The sequence below is a fragment of the Chlorocebus sabaeus genome, chromosome 24 (assembly GCF_047675955.1).
Source record: "Chlorocebus sabaeus isolate Y175 chromosome 24, mChlSab1.0.hap1, whole genome shotgun sequence".
NCBI lineage: Eukaryota > Metazoa > Chordata > Mammalia > Primates > Cercopithecidae > Chlorocebus > Chlorocebus sabaeus.
In genome coordinates, this window is record NC_132927.1 from 46,994,835 (window position 1) to 47,016,567 (window position 21,733).

At 45.0% G+C, this 21,733-nt stretch overlaps 1 protein-coding gene across 1 annotated transcript in view; it reads left to right on the top strand.

The window, feature by feature from the left end:
* TTC9 (tetratricopeptide repeat domain 9) overlaps window positions 1–21,733 on the top strand; it is a 32,680-nt gene that overhangs the window by 5,410 nt on the left and 5,537 nt on the right. The gene's annotated exons all lie outside the window — the stretch shown is intronic.

The window sequence follows — 21,733 nt, forward strand, 5'->3', positions numbered from 1 at the left end:
GCAAATGGGGCAGCAAAGAGTGGCATTGTGCCCATCTTCTCTGTCCCTGCTCACGCTGTGTTGTCCCATCAGACTTCACTTAAACAAATCGCAAGCTTAAAGATAAAGCGACTAAGAATTTCAAGAAGGCAATAGCAGGTTATTAAATGAAGTGCAGGTTCCTTCTGAGTGTGTGGCTCTATGCAACAGCGCAAGTTGCCCACCCTTGAAGCCAGCCCTCAATGGGACACCAGAAGATGGCTGGATGGATGCATCTGAGGTAGACAAAATTGGATACAGACTCTAAGGCAGAGGCTAAGAACAAAGGGTATTCAACAGATATTGGTGTAAAGATGGATGAATTACAAATTTAAAAACTCAGTCAGGAGTTTTTAAAAGGAGGTCAGGGGCTAGAGACAAGCAGTAACCTTGCAGTCAGAGGATGAATTTCTAGGGTAAGGACTGGTCAGAAGAAGGGAAAAGAATATAGTCCTCATGCTAAGATGCTCAGCCAAGATCTTGCCATCCCAATGGGAAAGCTTGAGTGGCTAAGCTGCTGTTAACCTGGGGCTGTTCCTTAGGTGGCCCCTTGACCAATAAATCTTAAGGATCAGGTAAATGGGACTTGTAATACCTTCTTCCAAGGAAGAAAGTGAGAATTGAAACTTGCAGAATGCTTTCAAGGAAGGTACTGGGAAGAACATTACAAATTTAGACACTGGGCTGAGTTCCTAAAGTGGATTTGGAAGCTCCTTAGTCCACCTCCAAGGGAAATAAGTCAGGTGGCTTTTAGCCAGGAACTCTTTAGGACATCTTGAAATCGGAGTCCCTACAGCCAAAATACATAGGAGTCCCCCCTCCATGGCAAGGAAACTCAGCTGCAGAGCAGACAGGAAGGCCAAGATGTGGAGCAGCCAAAAGCAGCTCCCAGAGCTTTCACAGGTTGTGGGTGACCTCCAGATTCACTATAAGGAAATCCTCTCCTTACAGCTGTTCTCTTTCACCACCAGACTGTGCCTACTCCAGACAGCTAGGATGAAAACTGAATGTTTCAATCAACCAACTAGAGATTTCCTAAACCCCTTTGGGAAAGCAGATGTCCATGTTTGGAACAGAATTTTCCATTTCACCCGGATGAATAGTGTGCCCCAGGCCCAGGCACGGAGCAGCAACTCTAAGATCTAGCTCGGACAGTGGTACCAGACTTAAAAAAGCCAAAGATAATGCTACAGGCATTAAAGGAGTTTAGCCTACCTTGTGGTATTTATATGGCCTTGGAATTATTCATTAGCACTGTAATGCTCACTATCTTATACAGACATACAGTGTCATATCCCCACCAAAAGTATGAAGTGGTACTAACAAGCCCAAGATTTCTGTAAAAATCAGAATTTTGATTTTGGATTTGGATATGACCCCAAACCCTTCATAGGTGCGTAAATTCCCCTGTCAATACTACCAGCTTGTCATCCCACATGAGCTAGGCATTTCCAATGATAGGGATATTCACCACCATCTGAAGCAAACTTTTTGACAACCACCACCACTACCACCACCAAAACAACTATAATAATAATGGTATCAGTAATCACAGAAAGGATTACCATGATGAGCCCAGCACATAGTAGATGTTCCACAAATGTGTTTGAAATGAATGAAAATGCTTGTCCCAGTATCTGTCTCTTGTTAAGGATCCAACAAATTCAATAATTCCATTAATATTTATTGAGCGCTTATTATACACCAGACCCCAGGCTTGGGGGCTGGGTATACAGCAGTTAATATGAAGGACAAGGTCCCTGCCTTACATGAACTTACATATATATAATTTCATTTGATCTATACAACTCTGTGAGACAGAAAAGTCAGCCTTGGAACAGTTACATCACTTGCCCATGGTCACATAGTGGTATGTAGCCAACTGGGATCTCTCAACCACGGGGGCTGTAATTCCAAAGCCTGCAGTCTTAGCCATTCACCCTACCACCTCCGTCTTTAGGGGTTTCTTCCTTAGATACTAAAACTTGTCTCACTGAAATTTCTTTTAATCCATCAATATTCTACTCTTTGAAACAACACAGAATATCGTCTCTGTAGCAAAGACAAGCTTTGACATTTTTAGGGTAACTGTCTTGCCCATCTTCCAGTCTTTCCTTCTGGTGGTTAGACATCCTTTTACTGCGAATGTGCCTTATGTGATCAGGACTCCCATTCCATGGCCATCCTGGGTGGTTAAGGGGAAAGTGTTCTGTGTTCTGAAACCAGGTCATTGTTTCCCTAGGTCCTCCCATGTCAGTAGGAAGGTGACCTGAATTTGTATGGACAGTGGGGAGTGAGAAGCCCCGTGAGTCATAATTTTTAAAGAACATAGAGACTGCAAAATCCCCACCCATCTGCACTTTCCTCTTTTCTTCCTCCCTTGCTTTAGGGTGTGTGAATTCCAGTTAAGAGGTCTTGAGAAATCGAAGTAGAAATGTGAAGACTAGGAGTTCATTTCAGCCATTAAAGAATTGGGCTGAGTTCCTAAAGTGGATTTGGAAGCTCCTTAGTCCACCTCCAAGGGAAATAAGTCCATTGGCCAGGCACGGTGGCTCACACCGGTGGTCCCAGCACTTTGGGAGGCCAAGGTGGGTAGATCACCTGAGGTCAGGAGTTTGAGATCAGCCTGTCCAACATGGTGAAACCCCGTCTCTACTGAAAATACAAAAGTTAGCTGGGCGTGGTGGCGTGTGCCTGTAATCCCAGCTACTCAGGAGGCTGAGGCAGGAGAATCGCTTGAACCTGGGAGACGGAGGTTGCGGTGAGCCGAAATCGTGCCACTGCACTCCAGCCTGGGTGACAGAGCAGGACACCATCTCAAAAACAAAACAAAAAAAAGAATATACTTGATGAGGAAAATAAACGGGGTGTTCTTTGAAGGCTAAAATTTCCCCAATTCTCTTCAGACATCTTCTTCTTTTAAGAACGTAGCAGAAGTGGGGCTTAGTGAAAAGGGACCTGGACTGCAAGTTCTGTGTCTAACTTTCTGTGTGCCTTGGATCAAGGAATTTTACCTCTTGGACCATGGTTTTCTGAATTTCAGAAAATAAGGGTTGAATTCCAAGATCTCTAATCTCCTTCCCAGGTCTTAAAGAAAAATTCTCCACATCATTCTTTCTGAACTGTGTGGTCATTACATGGAATAGAGAAGTTCTATGTGTGCTTAGAGATACTAGTCTCCAAAACCTACATTACTTGAAAAGGCAGAATGCAGAACAGTCTTTAATATGATTTTCTTTGTGTAGAATTTTAATAAGAGAATAAACATATATGCTAGTACCGTGTTACATTCAAGAAAATTGTCTCAAGTCATACCAGAGAAGCAGTTAACTGTTACCTTTGGAAAAAAGAGGGTAGGCAAGGAATAGCGCAGAGAGACTTTAACTTTTTTTTTTTTTTTTTTTTTTTTTAGAGACATAGTCTGACTCTGTCACCCAGGCTGGAGTGTAAGTAGTGCATTATCAGCTCACTGCAACCTCTGCCTCCTGGGTTCAAGCGTTTCTTCTGCCTCAGCCTCCTGAGTAGCTGGGATTACAGGCGTGCACCACCATGTCCAACTAACTTTTTGTATTTTTAGTAGAGATGGGGTTTCGCTGTGTTGGCCAGGCTGGTCTCTAACTCCTGGCCTCAAGTGATCCTCCCACCTTGGCCTCTCAACGTGCTGGGATTACAGGCGTGAGCCACCGCACCTGGCCTAACTTTTTACTTTAAATCTTCCTGTCATGTTTGACTTCTCTACCTACATGCATTATTACTTCTTTTTTTCAAGAAAAATGATGACATGGGTTATCTGTGTAGAAAAATTATGAGTAATTTTGCGTTTTAAAAATATTTCTGAAGAAAACATAACCTACAAACATAATTTTAATGCCATTCTGGGTATTATCATGCCCTGTCTATGCTTGTCAAGCAACATTATCCCACGCCTCAAACTTTCTCTTAATATCTCATGAAAACACTTGTCTCCGTTTCTGCAGTGGCCACCATCCCAGTCCACACACAGGGCTAGATCCTGGCAGCATGGTACCCCACAGAGTAGGAGTATGCCCCCTAGACTCTGTTGCACATTAGTGACAGTTTGAATCTTCTGATGAGGCAAAGAAGAGAGCTGAGTCAGCCCTTGTGATGTAAACTGGATCTGAATGTTAGTAACATGTCTCTGGTGTCGAGGAAGGCATGGTGTCGGTGCTCAGCATCCAAGGTTCTTGTTAGCTCCTGAGTCTAGAAATCCCGCACGTTGGAGGCTCAGCCAGAGCAGCTGGAGCACCCAGAAGGAAGCTCACTCATTTATTGGATCTTTACTGGATACTTGCTATGACTCTTCACAGCCCAAATCTAAATCCTTTTTTTTTTTTTTTAAATGGAGTGGGGGCAGTTGGGACCAGGGTTTTAGTCCAGTCTCTGCTGCTAACTTGTTCTTTGACTTTGAGCAAGTCACATCCTGCTGAGCCTCAGTTTCCCCATCTGTAAACACTGGGGGTTAGATCAGCTTCCTGCCAAGCTTTCTTTCAGAAGCATTGAACTATCCAGGATTTCAAAGGGCTTCTAGCAACCCCCTCCCTGCCTTGATCTTTCTGGGAGCAGTCAGATTTGGGAAGGAAACAGGAGACAAGCTCTCTTTTATTCCAGCTTACTGGTATGTGCTGACAAATAAGCATTAAACGATCCCAACTGAGATTTCCAAGGCAACCCTTGCAAATCTGAGGGTAAACCAAAGGGATGTCAAAGCCTCCTTGGATGATACAGTCAAGCACTAGATTTCTGAGAGAAAATGAGTAGGAATTGAAGCCTATATAAAATCTTATCTGGGCCCGGGAATCTAAGTTAATGGCACCAAATAGTACTCATTGCTGCTGTACCTTCCTAGATTATCCCCAAATTCAACTAATCAAGCAGCCATTCAGCATCAGAAACCTGGCAATGCTGGCTAAATTAGACCAGGAAGTACTGGTAGCAGTGAAAACAAAAAACAAAATAAAACAAAAGCTTTTGATAAACAGACTGGGAAGAGTTTGAGAGAACAGTTGCTGGCTGAGTTATAGCATCTCAGAGAGTTCCCACCCATGGCTCAAGGCTGGAAAGCCCTGGGGATTCTAGGCTGGATCTGAGCATTTGGGGATGTGATTCTGGGCCTGTTGCTTATGTCCAATCAGAACTGCACTCCTTTCTCTAATGGATCTGCACCTCCAGGTTGTGGAGACCACAGGACCATTGGAAACTTGAGTGGACTCTGATGCCTATACAGAGAGGGGGGTATCCCATGTGTGCCCATGAGGATGGCAAGGAAGATAGATCACAGAGAAAAAGACAGGAAGCAACCTAGACCTCAGAAAACCTGAGGGGTGATGTGGCATAATGGAAACAGGTCTTTACATAGTGAAATCTGAATCTGAATCCTAGCTTCCCTGCTTCTTCCTCCATTAACCTTGGACAGGACCCAACCACTGTGGCTTCTGTTTCCATGACAGCATGGGAGTAATAATAGTGTACCACACAGGATTGTTATGGTGATTAAATTTAATGATATATGCACCCATGCCTAGCACAGTGCCTGGCTCATAACAGATGCTTAATAGATGCTAGTTAATATTTGAATCTAACTCCTACTCCACTATGCATGAAGACAGAGGAAAATATAGAGAAAGAGAGGGGGAAGAATGCAGCAAAGAAGGCTATGGGGAAACATGGGAAGCAAGTGAGCAAAAAGGTGAGGGCAAAACAGGGGCCAGGGGAAAGAGCGCCATCTCCCTAAGTATCTGCAAGAGAGGGGAGGTGAGAAGGTATAAGCCAACAGCCTTTGGTGTGGACATTTCCCACCACCATGCCTGGTGTACTCCTGGTCTAGGGAGGCTGAGTGAACATGTAACTCATCAGTTAGTTGATAGACCGCAGAGTTCCACCATGACCAAGAGCCCTTGAGTCAGGGGTCCATGCCCCTTCCAGCTTCTCAGGATTTGGGTCAGTCTAAGAAACACTTAGAAACTCTGGGTTCTAGGCACACATTATCTCCAGCCTGAGATTCTCCAAGTGAATAAGGCTCAGTTAGAAAGTGCCTGTTCCCTGCCACTTTTCACACTTTGCCCCAGGGTTCCCCCTGACCCTGTCTTTGAAACGAAACAGCAGGGAAAGAACTTCAGGCACTCTCACAAGTCAGACCAGTTGAGAATCTGACAGCGGAAAATAAGGATTTGCCTGCCAGGAAGAGAAGATACACGCTGTGATCATTTGAGTCCCCAGGGGAGCTTAACAAGCAAGAAAGCTTTCTGGTGGGAAGAGAAACAGAGGATGGCAGAGGCTTGTCGCAGGAGACATCTGAGAGAGAAGCCATGGGGCTAGCAGCCTGGGGCCTGCCCTACCCTCTTGTGCATCAGGCAGATGCCAGCTTACTGAGCCTCCTTATTGGGGTAGGATGAAGAAAGTCCTTAGCTTAATGAGGCATCTTGGGAGTGAGAGCACCAGCAGGTGTTTCCCTTGGACCCGCTCACAGCTGCTCCTCCACCACAACACCCAGGGTCCCTGATGACCCTAACCATCCCCAGGACAGCGTCCCATGAAGAGGCAGTGCTTTCTGCCTAGGAAACCCTTCTGAATCCCTTTTCACACCTCTCCTCCCAAGTTCCTCTTCCCCTCATTCCCCAGCTCTCTCTGAAGGGATGATAATGGTCAGTGGTGACTTTTTAAATACAGTTTCTGCCCGGGAGTGGTGGCTCACGCCTATAATCCCAGCAGTTTGGGAGGCCAAAGTGGGTGAATCACCTCAGGTCAGGAGTTTGAGACCGGCCTGGTCAACATGGTGGAACCCTGTCTCTGCTAAAAATACAAAAATTAGCCGGGCATGGTGGTGTATGCTTGTAGTCCCAGCTATTCAGGAGGCTGAAGCAGAAGAGTCGCTTGAACCCAGGAGGCGGAGGTTGCAATGAGCCAAGATCGTACTACTGCATTCCAGCCTGGGTGACAGCGAGGCTCTGTCTAAAAAAAAGAAGAAAAAGAAAAAGAAAAAAAAAATTTCTAATTACAAAAGTAAAGCATCATAGTTGCAGAAGTTATTGACACTAAAAGAAAAACCTTAGACAAATTAAATTTAGCAGCGTTTAATTGAGCAAAGAATGACTCGTGAATCGGGCAGCCTCCCAAGCCCAAATAGGCTCAGAGAGACTTCAGTGCAGCCACATGGTGGAAGAAGATTTACGAAACAGAAAAAGGAAAGCCACCGTACAAAAAAGTGGAAGCGAGGTACAGAAACTGCTGATACTTAACAGCTCTGCATTTGCCTTATTTGAACTCAGTTTGAACAGTTGGTTGCCTTTGATTGGCTAAAACTCAGTTGATTGACATAAGAGTAGGTTGCAGACTGTTTACACATCCAGCTAGTTTTCAGTTCACTATGGTTCATTATGTACAAAGAAACCTTTAGGCCAAACTTAGAATATGTAAGGAGGCAGCTTTAGGCTAAATTTAATTTAGCATTGAAAAGTATAAGAAATTACAAAGAAGAAGCCCAGGTGCAGTGGCTCCCACCTATAATCCCAGCACTTTGGGAGGCCGAAGTGGGTGGATCCCCTGAGGTTGGGTGTTTGAGAACAGCCTGGCCAACATGGTGAAACCCTGTCTCTACTAAAAATACAAAAATTAGCCGGGCACAGTGGTGTGCACCTATAGTCCTAGCTACTGGGGAGGCTGAGACAGGAGATTCGCCTGAACCGGGGAGGTGGAGGTTGCAGTGAGCTGAGATTGTGCCACTGCTCTCCAGCATCACTTGGGCAACAGAGCAAGACTCCATCTCAAAAAAAAAAAAAAAAAAAAAAAAAAAAAAAAAAAATTACAAAGAAGAAGATAAAACTCAGTCATTTACCACCCCAAGATGACGACACTTAACTTTTGGTTTATTTCCTTGCCGTTTTTCTTCTGTGTGGGTGTATGATCATTGATATGTAAAGCAAACATCAGCCAACCCCCTTCAGGTCTACCTTTCCCAGTGTATTTAGGAAACAAGGGGTTGTTCTCACGTGGGCTGGGGCCACTGCAGGGACCTCCTGTCTTTTCTCCCCTCCCCTCCCACAGGATGCTGCTCACTCTGTTTGCATGACAACCAAAGGGCCACTCGACTTCCTGTTGCTGCTACCTCCTTTTCACATTCCACGGCACCACTATACCCAGATGTATAATTTCACTAGACTTTACTGAAGGTTATGGGATACAGAAGGAGTTTACATCTCAAAAATTGAATATTAGAAATTCTTCCTCCTAAAACTCATTTGACCATCAGATGAATTTCGAATGAACCACTCACCTTTTTTGGCAGGTTCCAGCTCCCTGCCATGCTGTTTGGACTCTTTCTCCCCTCCAGCCCTTCTCAGCTTCTTAGGTTTCCCCACTCTCAGATTCCCTTCATTTCATATACAAAGCAGTTTGGGCATCTTTTCATCTACGTGTGTGCCTACCACTGACCTCTAAGCTTCACCTTCCCCACCTGAAGCAGTTGATGAAGCCAGTCTCCTCCAAAAAGAGAATTTCTTCCCTTAGAGAAACTCTGCTATAGATGTTACAAATTCTTCACCCATACAGAAGGAATGAACGTTTAAAAGAAAAACTAATTCTTGACTCTGACACACACACACACAGACACACACACACACACACATTTATTTTTCACAACATTCAGGTTTATACTGTACAAACTTTAGCAACCTTCATTTTTTTCCACCAGTGTTTTCATTGAAAATATTTTTCAGTGTTCCACAGCATGACTGTAATGGCTGTGTAATGTTCCATTGCACCAATGTCCCATTATTTATTTAACTAATCTACTGATGGATACTTAGGTTATTTCCAGCGTTCTGTGATTACAACACAATGCTGCCACAGAAGTGCTCTTTCCGCCATACATGTGCCTGTTAATTATCCTATCCCCAAACACATCTGAGGACATGAGGGAAGGAGGGTGGGAGAGGCAATAGGAACAGGGGACACGTCTCTGGGGCAGGAGAGGGGATTGAAACGGGGGGGCATTCTTTAATATCCAAAAAGAGAACAGGATAGAACCTTAGCTTCTAAGGTCTTCCCTTATCCTGGCTTAGAGTTTCTGCTAATGAATGTGACATGTGTACTTGGCCGGAGCTGAGAAGGAAAAGATAATACGGGGTGATGGGTTTCTTCTGAATATTTCTGGGAATATACTCATCCTCACATTCCAAATGGCCAGTCTGGCCCCTCCAAAGTCCCACTTCCAGACTGAGGAAGGGGTGTTAATGAAGATTCCAGCAAACAACATCTCTGTCCTACCAGCTTTTCACCTCTGCCTTCTCCCTCTCTGTCTACTACACCAAAGTCAAGAGTGAGAGTAAGGGGCCACAGGTGAGATAACTTCTAAGTGTTCTGCCATAGCACCCAGACTGGTGCCAAAGGTCTGAGCTGACCTTAAGCTTTGGCATTACAACTCCTTTGGGTGGATTCCAATATGCTTTAAAGGACTGTCAATGTAAGCTTTCAGCTTTTGGGTTTTATACTGACTTTCCATCTAACTCTTTCACCTGCCACTTTGACAGCTATTTTTGCCAACAGAGGGTAATTAAAAAGAATATAAACTCCTTGAAGATATCAATATCTCTTGAATGCTTTCCATTTTCCTTATGAAGCCCTGGGCACAGGCCATGATGAGTGAATCCTTGTTGACTCAGTTTACTAAGAGTGCCTACCCAAAATTGTGTAGTGATGATGTGTGGGAAGCAGCAGCTCTGGTAGCGATCCCAAAGGTGGGGCATCCATGTGAAGAATCAGAGGGATTCAAGGGAGCAGCTTGGTTATGATGAAAAGGAGAGATCTCTCTTCTTTGCTAAAACAAAGAAAGCAAAAGACACACTTGACAGTGTTTGTTTGAATCTAGTGAGAGCGCATACTAGATTGGAAAAGTGGGAGGTCAGAAATTAATGTGAATGGAATCAAAGGCAATTTAGCCCCCCAGATAAAGCCAAACAGCTCCTGGCAGTGGAAATAGCAGCAGCAGTAGTGGGAGACTCTCTGGGCAGCAGGCAGGAGAAACAGGTATTGGAGTGAACAAAGAAACGGCCACTTGTGGGCCTGGTGTGGTGGCTCATGCCTGTAACCCCAGCACTTTGGAAGGCTGAGGCGGGCGGATCACCTGAGGTCAGGAGTTTGAGACCAGCCTGGTAAACATGGTGAAACCCATCTCTACTAAAAATACAAAAATTCGCCAGGTCTGGTGGCGGGCGCCTGTAATCCCAGCTACTTGGGAGGCTGAGGCAGGAGAATCGCTTGAACCCAGGAGGCAGAGGTTACAGTGAGCCAAGATGGGGCCACTGCATTCCAGCTTGGGCGACAGAGCGAGACTCATCTCAAACAAACAAACAAACAAACGGGAACTCAGAGGGTGCTAACTCTCTGAGCCAGCCTTCTCAGTCCTCAGACTTGATAAGGACCTTCAGAGATCAGCCAATCCGGGTTTCCACCATTACCACCAGCTCTGTTGGATTGGAACCAATATGGGATTTGGGGTTAAGTAACACTAGCTCTTTCCCTGTAAGAGCTGAGTGGGCTCAGCAAGTCACTTAACTTCCCTAAGCCTCAGCTCCTGGAAGCAGAGCTAATAATAGCTATTTCTCAGAGTCTCTATGAAGGTTAAATGAGTTGTAAAACACCATATATATGTTAGGTCTTGCTGCCAATTGAGCATAACCACTGTGAGAGGTGCTGTGTGAGAATTTAAAGATGTTCTAGAGATGCTTGTCTGAAAGAGCAAGGGAGACACATTTCATAAATAACTATAATGATCCTGATTTGAGAATGTGGCTATGAAAAATAATTTTATTCTTTGTAAAACTAAAGGGCACATTTGATTATTGTACCTGTAGATCTGACTTCATTAGAAAGACTCCCTAACAGGTTCTGCAAAGCATTACCGTTAGGCAAGGATGTGCTGTAATTTACAGATATTTAAAAAATAATAATTTCTTAGCAAATTAGAGCAAAATTGCCTGATCTCAGTTAAAAGCACCTATAAAAAAAAAAACTGAAGCCAACATCGTAGTTGATGATAAGAAATGGAATTCTTTCTCTTATGATCCAGGAATTGCACTCTTGAGCCCTTATCTTAGAGAAATAAAAGCTATACCTGACTCTTCCTATCAACTTTATTCATAATAACCAAATATTGGAAACAGCGTAGACATCTTTCAACAGATGAATGGGTAAACAAACTGTAGTATAGCCATACCACGGAATACTACAGAGCAATTAAAAAGGATGAACTATGGGTGCATGCAACAGCTTGGATGCATTGCAAGGAAATTATGCTGAGGGTAAAAAGCCCCTTCCAAAGGATTTCATGCTATGTGATTCCATTTATATAATATTTTCAAAATGACAAAATTTTAGAAGTAGAGAACAGGATAGCAGTTGTCAGGGGCTAAAGAGGAGGTGGTGGGACAGGAGGGAGATGAGGATAGAGGAACCTACACACGATAAAATTGTATATAACTAAACACACACACACACATACACACGCACTGAGTACAAGTAAAGATAAGGAAATCTGAATAAGATCTGTGGATTCTATCAGTGTCAATATCATAGCCAACATGTTGTACTATCATTTTACAAGATATTACCACTAAGGGAAAATGGGTAAAGGGTATAGGAAGTCCCTTTGTAGTATTTCTTACAATGGTAGGTGAATCTATGATTATCATAATAAAAGTTTCAAGTAAAAAATAATAATTGGGGGGTTAGCTTTGCAAGCCGTAGCTAAGCAAAGACAGGTGTTGTTTCAGGAAGAAACCAGAAACATGTCATGTCAACCCTATTAGGATAACAGTAGACTCTCAATGGAATTGGAGATACTGGTGGTTTTAGAACTTAGGGAAAAAAAAAAAAAAAAGCAGCCACAGCAGGAGGAGGGGAAACTTTGCACTTGGTTTTGTTTGCTTGTTTTTTGTTTTTCTTTCTGAATGTAAAGGAACTAGTGGGAGAGAAGGTTCTGGAGGGTTATATAGGAAGTTTCCGGATGAGAAGTATTTACATATAAAGTGAGAACAGTTTGGCACAATTAGGGTCTCACACTTAAGGCCTACAGGAAGCAATACCCATGCCTCAAATATGTCTAATGAAGGAACTGAGTTAGAATCATTACAGGCAAGTAAGCATCCTAGGAGGGCAGTGTGTGTAATGGTTAAAAGCACAGTCTCAGGTGCCAGATGGCCTAAATTCAAATCCTGGCTCTGACACTTACTAGCATTGTGACTGTGGGCAAGTGACTTAACTTCCTAGGGCCTCTATTTTTCTATCTGAAAAAATGGGCAAAATAGTAGAATCTAGTATAGATTGCTGTCAAGATTAAACGAGTTAATGCTTAGAGCAGTGCCTGCCCCATTCATGCTTAACAAACATGACCTGCTCTTCCTCTTATTCTCCTTCTGGGAGGATGGATGGATACTGTCCACGGATTCAGGGCCAGATTCTCTTGAGTGCATCATGGAGCACCTCATCCTTTGGCTCCTTTTCCCCATCTCCTTGGCCAGGGTTCTTATTCTCCAGGGGAATATTTCAAAACGCTAAGAAGAGAAGTATCCAAATGTCACAAGTTGACAGCGTAACGGAGAACAATTATTTGCCCACATGTGCAGATTTCCAGCTCTAGGACTTGGCCATCTGACACCTGTCTGCCCTTGTGGGTAGTCCTGGAGCTCCCCATGGCTGTCCTGGACTCTTATGGTTTAACCAACTGGATGGTTCTTAAGAAACACATACCTCAAATGCTAAAATGTCAGTACAACCTCAGTAGGTGAGGAGGCTCACCTGCAGGAGCTCACTGGGGACTTACTAAAAATGTAGATTACTGGGCTCCACCCAAGCCCTTCGGAACCTGAGTTGCTGGGCTTGGAATCTGTGAATCTCTATGTTAAATAAGCTTTATGAATAGTGGTGCAATCTTGGCTCACTGCAACAGCCTCCCAAGTAGCTGGGATTACAGGTGCATTCCACCATGCCTGACTAATTTTGTATTTTTAGTAGAGATGGGTTTTCACCATGTTGGCCAGGCTGGTCTCAAACTCCTGACCTCAGGTGGTCCACCTGCCTCGGCCTCCCAAAGTGCTGGGATTACAGGCGTGAGCCACCATGCCCAGCCTAAATAGTTTTCTAAGAAACAGTCATATTTGAGGCTCTCCACATGTGAGGATCTGGTACTTGGGAAACACAGTTTTCCTACTGCCAACAGGCCTTCAAGGAAAAGGTGGGTAGTAACCATAATTATCTTCATTTTACCATTTTCAACACTGAGACCCTGAAAGGTAGGCTGTTTTAACCCAGGGACTTGGACATGGTCTTGAGGGAACCAGCTCAGATGCGCAAAAACTGTCTGGTAACTTCTCTGCTAAAACTACTGCTTCCCTGTCATCTCATAGGCTCTGTCATGCTCTATAGAGTCAGAAACTGGTTCTATTCATTCTTCCTGCCACAGCTGGCTTTTAGAGCTCCAAGATCCCCTGAACAATCAAGACTGCAGGGGAGCCCAGAGACTTTTGATCCTTCCCCCACCCCATCCAGAAAGCTGTCAGCCAGATATGACTGTGGAATCCACTCATGGAAAGGGAAGGGGCTGAGGGCAGGCAGCAGGCAGCAGGCAGCACTAGTGTCTGAAACTTGGGGATATGGAGGGGGCAGGGTACAACCAGCTGTTGACTCAGAGGGTTTATAATCTGTAAGAGATGAAAATAGGCCTGGAACCCATTCCATTCTTTCCCTCCAAGCTTCTATCTGGCTGCAAAGTTGCTTTTGTAATGCTCTCTACGTTTACTTACCTCACCCCAAAACGGAAAATACACCTCTGGAAGGAAACCTGGTAAGTAAAACCAAAGATCAAACCTAGATTTCAGAAACATTCAGTGCAGGTGTGGGTTTATGTACACCCTAGACCATGAAACCAAAATAATAAATTTTTTAAAAAGAGAGAGTCTTTTTTTTCCCCAAACACCTACTCAAACTAAAGAAAGTCATTTTCAGAACTGCGAATGCATGCGTTTGTGTATGCAGAAGAGAAAATCATCACTTTCATAGAAAGGTGAAATTGGGTGGGTCATTGTAGTCTTAGATATGGGGTGTCAGGGAGTAAAAATTTCACTGCACATACTCCATGTCCTCTGAAGCAAGACCCTCTAAGTCACCCTCCCAAATGATTTATGTTTCCCCATCTCCTTGGCCAGGGTTCTTATTCTCCAGGGGGAATATTTCAAATTGCTAAGACGAGATGTATCCAAATGTCACAAGTTGACAGCATTATTTGCGCACATGTGCAGATTTCCAGCTCTAGGACTTGGCCATCTGACACCTGTCTGCCCTTGTGGGTAGTGAGTGAAAATCTACTTTAGATTATCTACAGAAGATAGAAAATCTACTTTAAATTACGCTATAGCTTTGTGTATGTACCACACATTGTATATAGGACTCAAGATGGAAATTTTCTCCGATTCATGTACACATTGCTGGGCAAACCATATATGATAAGTGGCTTTCGAAAGAACTAGTATTTCTGAGAATCCATTTTTGTCCCAGCACTGTGAGAAGCATATAATGTGCATTAATTATCTCATTTCCTCATCATAAGAGTTCCCACAAAGTTCCTATTTAACATGGGAAGAATAAGACCCAGGGTGATCATATAACTCGCCCTCAGGCCTGTGCTAGTGAGTGGCAGAGCTCAGATTCCAGATCAGGACTGTATCTGTAGACCCAGTATTGGTCTTCAGCCAGGGCGCCCAGAGCTGGTACAATACTGTTTGCCTATTCGGTTTGGTCTATACCAGTCATTCAGTATTCTTAATATCACCTCTGTCCAGATCCTAGACTTCTCCCATTTTACTACTATGCCATTGCTTCTTGAAATAAATTTGAAAGCAAATCAAATAATTTGGCAAACTTTTGGGAAAATTTTCCCCCAGGAACGCAATGGCCATTTCCTAGGCCCATCTCACAAAGGAGTGATTAGCAAGGTATATTAGTTTCCTAAGGCTGCTGTAATATCACACACTGGGTGGCTTAAAATAACAGAAATTCATTGTCTTGTCATTTTAGAGGCTAGAAGTCAAAACTCAAGGTGTTGGCAGGGTTGGTTCCCTCTGAGGGCTGTGAAGAAGAATCTGTTCCAGGTCTCTCTCCTAACTTCTGGTAGCCTCAGGCACTCCCTGGCTTTGTAGATAGCCGTCTTCCTAGATCTTATCGCATCATCTTTCCACTCTGTGTATCTGTCTCTGTGTCCAAATTTCTCCTTTTTATAAGAACACTAGTCATATTGGATTAGGGCTCATTCTAACGATTTCATTTTAACTTGATCGTCTCTGCAAAGACCCTGTCTCCAAATAAAGTGACATTCTTAGGTACTGAGGGTGAGGACTGTAACGTATCCTGTGCAAATGGATACAGTGCAACCCCAAACAGTGAGGCAGCCTTGTAGAGTGGGTTCTTCCTCCTCCCTCCTAGCCCCAGATGGGTCTGGTCTTCCTTCCATTTTGCCCATGTTTCCCTTCTGTTCAGCAGGTAAAAGCAAACTATAGTGAGTCAGCTATAAGAAGAAAACCAGTGATTGCATGAACTTGTTCTTCCTTTCATCTGGTTTCCCTTTATCTCATGCCAGTGGGTGGCATTTTGCCCTGCATGCACCAGGAAACACAAAAACAAAACAGGTGCCAGAGCGAGGAGAACTCGACATGCTTTAGCCTGAGGTCTGAGTGTGGTTGCTGTGGGGAACATCACACTTAGGATTTTCCATCTGTGTGCATGAGTGTGCCAGGGGGCTCTCTGAGTAGCTGATTCTCTAACATTTGCTAACCACGACCCCTTTGTGGGGCTCAGAAGGCCTGCCAATTTTTTTCATAAGATCACACCCCAACCGCCTAAGGCTGGCAGTGGAGGAGGAATCTGTACTTGGGAGGGGTGGTTGGAGATTTGCAGCTTCAATTCTTGTCCCCCAGACTTGCCTTTCTCTTGTAAGTTGCGCTGGCCACCTCTGCTGTCACTTTGTTTGGCTCAAGGAAGGCTGTTTCTCCTCTAGCACTTCTTCCCACGCCTTGATAGAGGCTTGTCTTCATTCTCCACAATTTGACTGATTCCAGGCCACTGCATTTATTCAGCCTTTTCAAAAGACCCAAAGGCCAGAAAGTTAATAACACTTATTTCAATGGAGCCTCTAGATATGGTTGTCTGAGAGCCCAGACCCTTCGCCATGCATCTTCCACCCTGCACCTCTTCTGCTGCCAAGTGACTGCATCTTTGAATCCAAGTATATCCACAGAGTCCAGGCCAGGCTCCCTTGCCAGTCAGTCCAAAACCTGCCTTTCCAACTCAACAGCCTCTTCTGCTCAGGATGACTGACTGGGGAAGTTTACTCCCTTCAGGGAAGATCTCACTCCAGTGCCATGACTTGGGAAGACTCACATCAGAACATAATCCAATCTCTATGCCAAAAAAAAAAAAAAAAAAAATCCACACAGCAGGATGTAATTGTTGTCTTACAGAAGCCCTCTTGATCACTGCTTTACCAGTTCTGATGAAGATACCTGACCTTGATTAATAGGGAGAATGGAAATCCTTTTGAAGAGTAACCAGTAAAACTATTTTGTCCTTCTGTTAAGTGGCAAGCATTTGTATTCAGAGGCTGTTAGATCTGAAAGGACGGTAGAGATTATTTAGTGAAATTTAGATCCCTCATTTTGCAGATGCCCAGAAAGAGAAACTAATTTTCATAATGTTGGTTAGTGGCAAAAATGGAACTAGAATCCCGCTCTTATGATTCCTAGTTCAGTGCTCTTTAAAATATTGATGCATGCCAAATGGCAGAGTACAGAGACTGTGACACGATAATCCTTCATTCAAACAGAGACCAGGTCACCACAACATGGAGAAACACTTCTTGACAATCAGGAAATCCAAAATGACAATAAAGATCTCCCGGATGAACGGCTCTACCTCACAAATGTGGACAGTAGAGAGAAAATATTGCAGAAATTCCTTGCTGCTGGTGACTTCTACCTCCTGGATGCCACTTACATTGATCCGTTTTTCCTGCTTGTCTGCCTCCACTTTGGCCCCATGAGTCACCATCATTTCATCATCCAAATCCACTCTTGCCTCACAATGAAGTCCCAGGTCCTCTACGTGGACCAGAAGGGTCTCTGTGTCCTGGTTTCTTTCTTTTCCAGCTTTACCTCTTTCACCCTTCCCTCTGGTTCTCTGCTCCAGCCTTGCAGGCATGGCTTCCCAAACTTTCTCAAACAGTCCATTCACCCTCGCCCACTCTCTTTCTCTGGACTGTGCCTTGAAAACGTCTCAGTTTCACCCAGATCAGTGATTCCCAAACATGAGTGATTTTACCACCACCCCACCACCCAGGGAATACTTGGAAATTTCCAGAGACATTTTTTGGCTGTCACAAGTGGCATGTAGTGAGAAGACGCTAGGGGAGCTGCTAAGCATCCTGCAAGGCTCAAGACATCCTCATGTAACAAAAAAATCATCTAGTCCAAAATGCCAATAGTGCTGAGGCTGAGAAATACCCAATCTTTAGATCCCAGCTAAAATACCACTTCTTCCAAGAAGGCCTCCCATTATACCTTAGATCAAGGTAAGGCCCCTCCTGCCTGGGTATGCTCCTTCTCTACCTTTGTCCTTCAAAGCACTTAACCCACATGTGAATATTTGAGATAATAAGACCTCTGCCCTCCCTGCCCATCTGTTAGCCCCAGGTGGGTGGGGGGGGATGACAGCTCATCACCTGATCCCACTGCCCCACCCAGTGCCCAGCAGTTAGGCATCAATTTTTGCTTGTTAGCTTTGGAACACAGCAGAAGGGGGTTTCCACAGATGACCTCTCTTTCTCCCCAGGGGCTGTGTGGGTTTCCGATGGCTTCAAATGCAGCCCCACAGACACCCCAGAGGTCAAGTGCACAGTCTTGGAAGCCTGACAGAAGTGGGCTGATATCCTAATTCCTACCACCTTCCAGCTGGGTGACCTTCAGCAAGTTACTTCATTTCTCTGGAACTCAGTTTCATCATCTATAAAAGAAGGATAAAAATAGAACCTGTTTCATGGAGTTGATGTGAGGATTAAAAAGACATAGTGTATGTGAAGTATTTAGCACCTCTGACACCACAGAAGGGATTAATAACCATGAGGAGAACACACTGTGGGGTGATACCACTTATCCTGAGGTCCACTGCAACGCCAGGTCCTGGCTAATGGCTACAGGGATAGGGAAGGAGCAATCAGGAGGCAGCCAGTCCACCTCTTCTTAACTTCCTCCACCCTCACATGTGCCTGCTGTCATGCCATCTGACCTATCCCATGGGCTTATTAGATGTACCAGTAGCTACCCACCCAAAAGCAGAGAGGTGCCTAAAAATCACCTGGAGGTAGCACTGGGGCCAGCCTCCAGCCTGGCTCTCACCCTGTCCACCCCTGGATTCCCTTAAGAGTCCTGGCCTGGGCCAGGCGCAGTGGCTCATGCCTATAATCCCAGCACTTTGGGAGGCTGAGGCAGGCAGATCACCAGAGTTCAGGAGTTCGAGACCAGCCTGAGCAATATGGCAAACCCCGTCTCTACTAAAACTACAAAAATTAGCTAGGCACGGTGGCGGGCACCTGTAGTAGTCCCAGCTACTTGGGAGACCGAGACAGGAGAATTGCTTGAACCCAGGAGGCAGGGGCTGCAGTGAGCAGAGATCGCACCACTGCACTCCAGCCTAGGTGATAGAGCGTGACTCCATTTCAAAAAAAAAAAAAAGAGTCCTGGCCTGGCATCCCAACTTCTTATCCAGATTCCACTTCTTGGCCCAGCCATTTCTCCATCTTTCTGGGCCCTGCCTCTCGTGTTAGCTGAGGCTGCATACCCTATAACCAGCCTAGCCCTGCCTCACCCCAGGTCTGAATCCTGGTCCACAGCCAGGTATGCCAGCTCCCACCGGATCTGCAGGGGAACTAGAAATGTTTTTACCAAATAAGTGCCGAAAATTGATTGCTGTGGTTCCTTTGACCCTTTGTGGGAGTGAGGAGCCTTCCCCATTTACAGGCCTCTTTGCTTCCCCTCCCCCTGTCACCACCATTTTATGCATTCGAAAACTGTTTTAAAAAAAAAAAAAACGGAAAAAAAAAACAAAACAAAGGTCCTTTTCCTAGACTGCCAGGGTCAGCAAACAGAAGTGTCTGTTTGAAGAGGGAGGGCTGGACAGGAAGAGGGCTGCTGGGCCTGGTCAGAGAGGACATCAGACAGGGAGTGTGGAAGCTGTGGACAGGACAGCTTTTAGCTCTGGGAGCAGGTGCTGCAGCCAAGTCCACACAAGTAGCATTCACTGAGGTTCACATCCAGGAACCTTTGTACAGAAACCCCTCTCTCTCTTTGTACAGCCGTATAAGCACTAGCACAGGCTTCAACAACATGGGGGTGAGGAAGGGAACAGAAGGGCCTAAGACCCCACCATGGAGGGAGGAGAGGGGAGCGGGGCTTGTAGCATCAGCTGATCAGAAGGACCCCCTGGCGCACCAGAAGATTGTAGTCCTCGGTAAACAGGAGCTGCCCTCAGGGGGTTAGCAGCCTGTTGCTCCTGTTGACTTGAATTTCTGCCCTGCAGCCAGTGAAACCTGACAGGTCAGTTTCTAGATCTGGGCTGATTCTCTTTCACTTCCTGGTTCTCATACCTTCATCTTGAGAGTCTGTGTATTTCTCCTCATTCTGTGAAAGAATGGACTTTTTTGGTCCTAAATGCTCAAAGAAAGGTCTGGTCTCTTAAAAAAAATCTCAGCAATTCTGATACCTGAGAAGTTACTTAAGGGGTTAGAATGACTGAAGTTAGATCCCTGAAGATTGAAATCAGTGACTTGTCTCTATCCTGAGGTGTCTTCTGTCAGTGTGGAAAAGTCTGGGCACAAAGAAGGAACAGAGCATCAGCATTCTCCCCCAGCCACCCAGCCGGGTTGTGAACAGAAGCACCAGTTTTGCCTCCTAAGTCTCTGTTTTTATGTGCTTTGAAGAAGCAGACAGGTGCCTTTTTCCTGTCTCTTTTTTTGTAATCCCTCCAAATATACAACATTCTTTGCCTTTGGTCAATGCCTACTAGATATTTGAGTGGTTAAATGGAGGTGAGGTGGCTCAGCAGGGTTGGGATTAGAGGGAGGTGCCTAGGGCACAAAATTTCAATCATTCTTCAAGGCTATTTAGTCATCCTCCAGGCGTGTCATCACCCTAGTCCCAGCCCTGTGGCTCCCTGTGGCTCAGAGCTGGTAAGAGAAAGCTTCAAAGGGACACAGTTTACTCAAAGATGGCTGTTTGTGGGATGGGGAGGGCTCTCTACCATAAGAGACTGCCTTATGAAGAGGCATCACGTCTGCCTGCCATAGCTTCCTCTTGCCTGGGACACCTAGGTCTCTCATGTCCAGACATGTGCCCTGTATGAGCTGGTCACTAGCCTACCAGAAAGCCCCTTTTCTCAGGAACTGCAGAGACAAATATATATGAAAGGGAACTTGAGGGAAGTCAGAGGCAGATGTTACTGGTACAAGGCTAAAAAGAATTCTAAGAATGTTAACTAACATTTTTTTCGTGCTTGCTATGTGCCAAACCCACGTTAAGTACTTTATAGCCATTATTTTACATAATCCCTCCAACAACTAGATTAGGAAGGACTTGGATTCTGGAGCCAGACAGCTTCGGTTTAAATCCCATCTTTGCCTCTTTCACGTTGTGTGACCTTGGGAAATTTCTTGAGCTCTCTGGGCCTCAACTTCCTCACCTGTAAAACTGAAACAATAATAGTACCCACATCAGAGTATTCTGAGGATTATATCAGTAATACATGTAAAACAATGAGACCAGCATCTCTACAAGGTAAGCACTCAACAAATATTGGCCATGATGGTGATGATGATGACGATGATGATGAAGATGATGATGACTGCCTCTGGTAGCTTATTCCTAAGGCTGCCCATAACAAAGTCCCACAAACTGGGTGACTTGAGATAACAGAAATGTATGGTCTCACAGTTCCAGGGGCTAGGAGTCCAAGATCAAGGTGCCGGTGGGTTGTTATTCTGAGGGATGTGAGGAAGAATCTGTTCCATGCCTCTCTGCAAGGTTCTGGTAGCCTCAGGCATTCCTTGGCTTATGGATGGCTATCTTCTCCCCATGTTTTATCACGTCGTCTTTCCTCTGTGTGTGTCTGTCTTTATGTTCATATTTCCCCTTTTTATAAGGACACCAGTCACACTGGTGTTTTGTTTCTCTATTACTATTATTAATAGATGCAAAGACTAAATATCAATAAAGGCCAAAACAAGCGAAGAAAGTGGCAGCCATTTTATTTGCAAATATGCAGGCACTCTTGGGCGAGGTTCACTGGTCCGCGGGAAAGGGCCAGGGAAGTCGCGCCGGCGCTCTCGGGTGAGGTTCTCCAGTCCACGAATGCCAGGACCGAAGAAGTCACACTGGCGCTTACCCGCGGCGGACTTTTATGCCTGGGAGCTGGAAGGGGAGGAGTTTGGGGCCTGTGTGTAGGAGTGGCTTCTTGAATTTCGGTGTCCCCGGCTTGACGTCACTCTGCGCATGCTCAGTTGATTTGGTTCGTCCCTGGGCCGGGAATTTCCCCGGCGTGGGAATATCTGTGATGAAGAACCCGGAAACAACAGGGACTGCTCCATCTTGTTCACCTTCCTCCATCT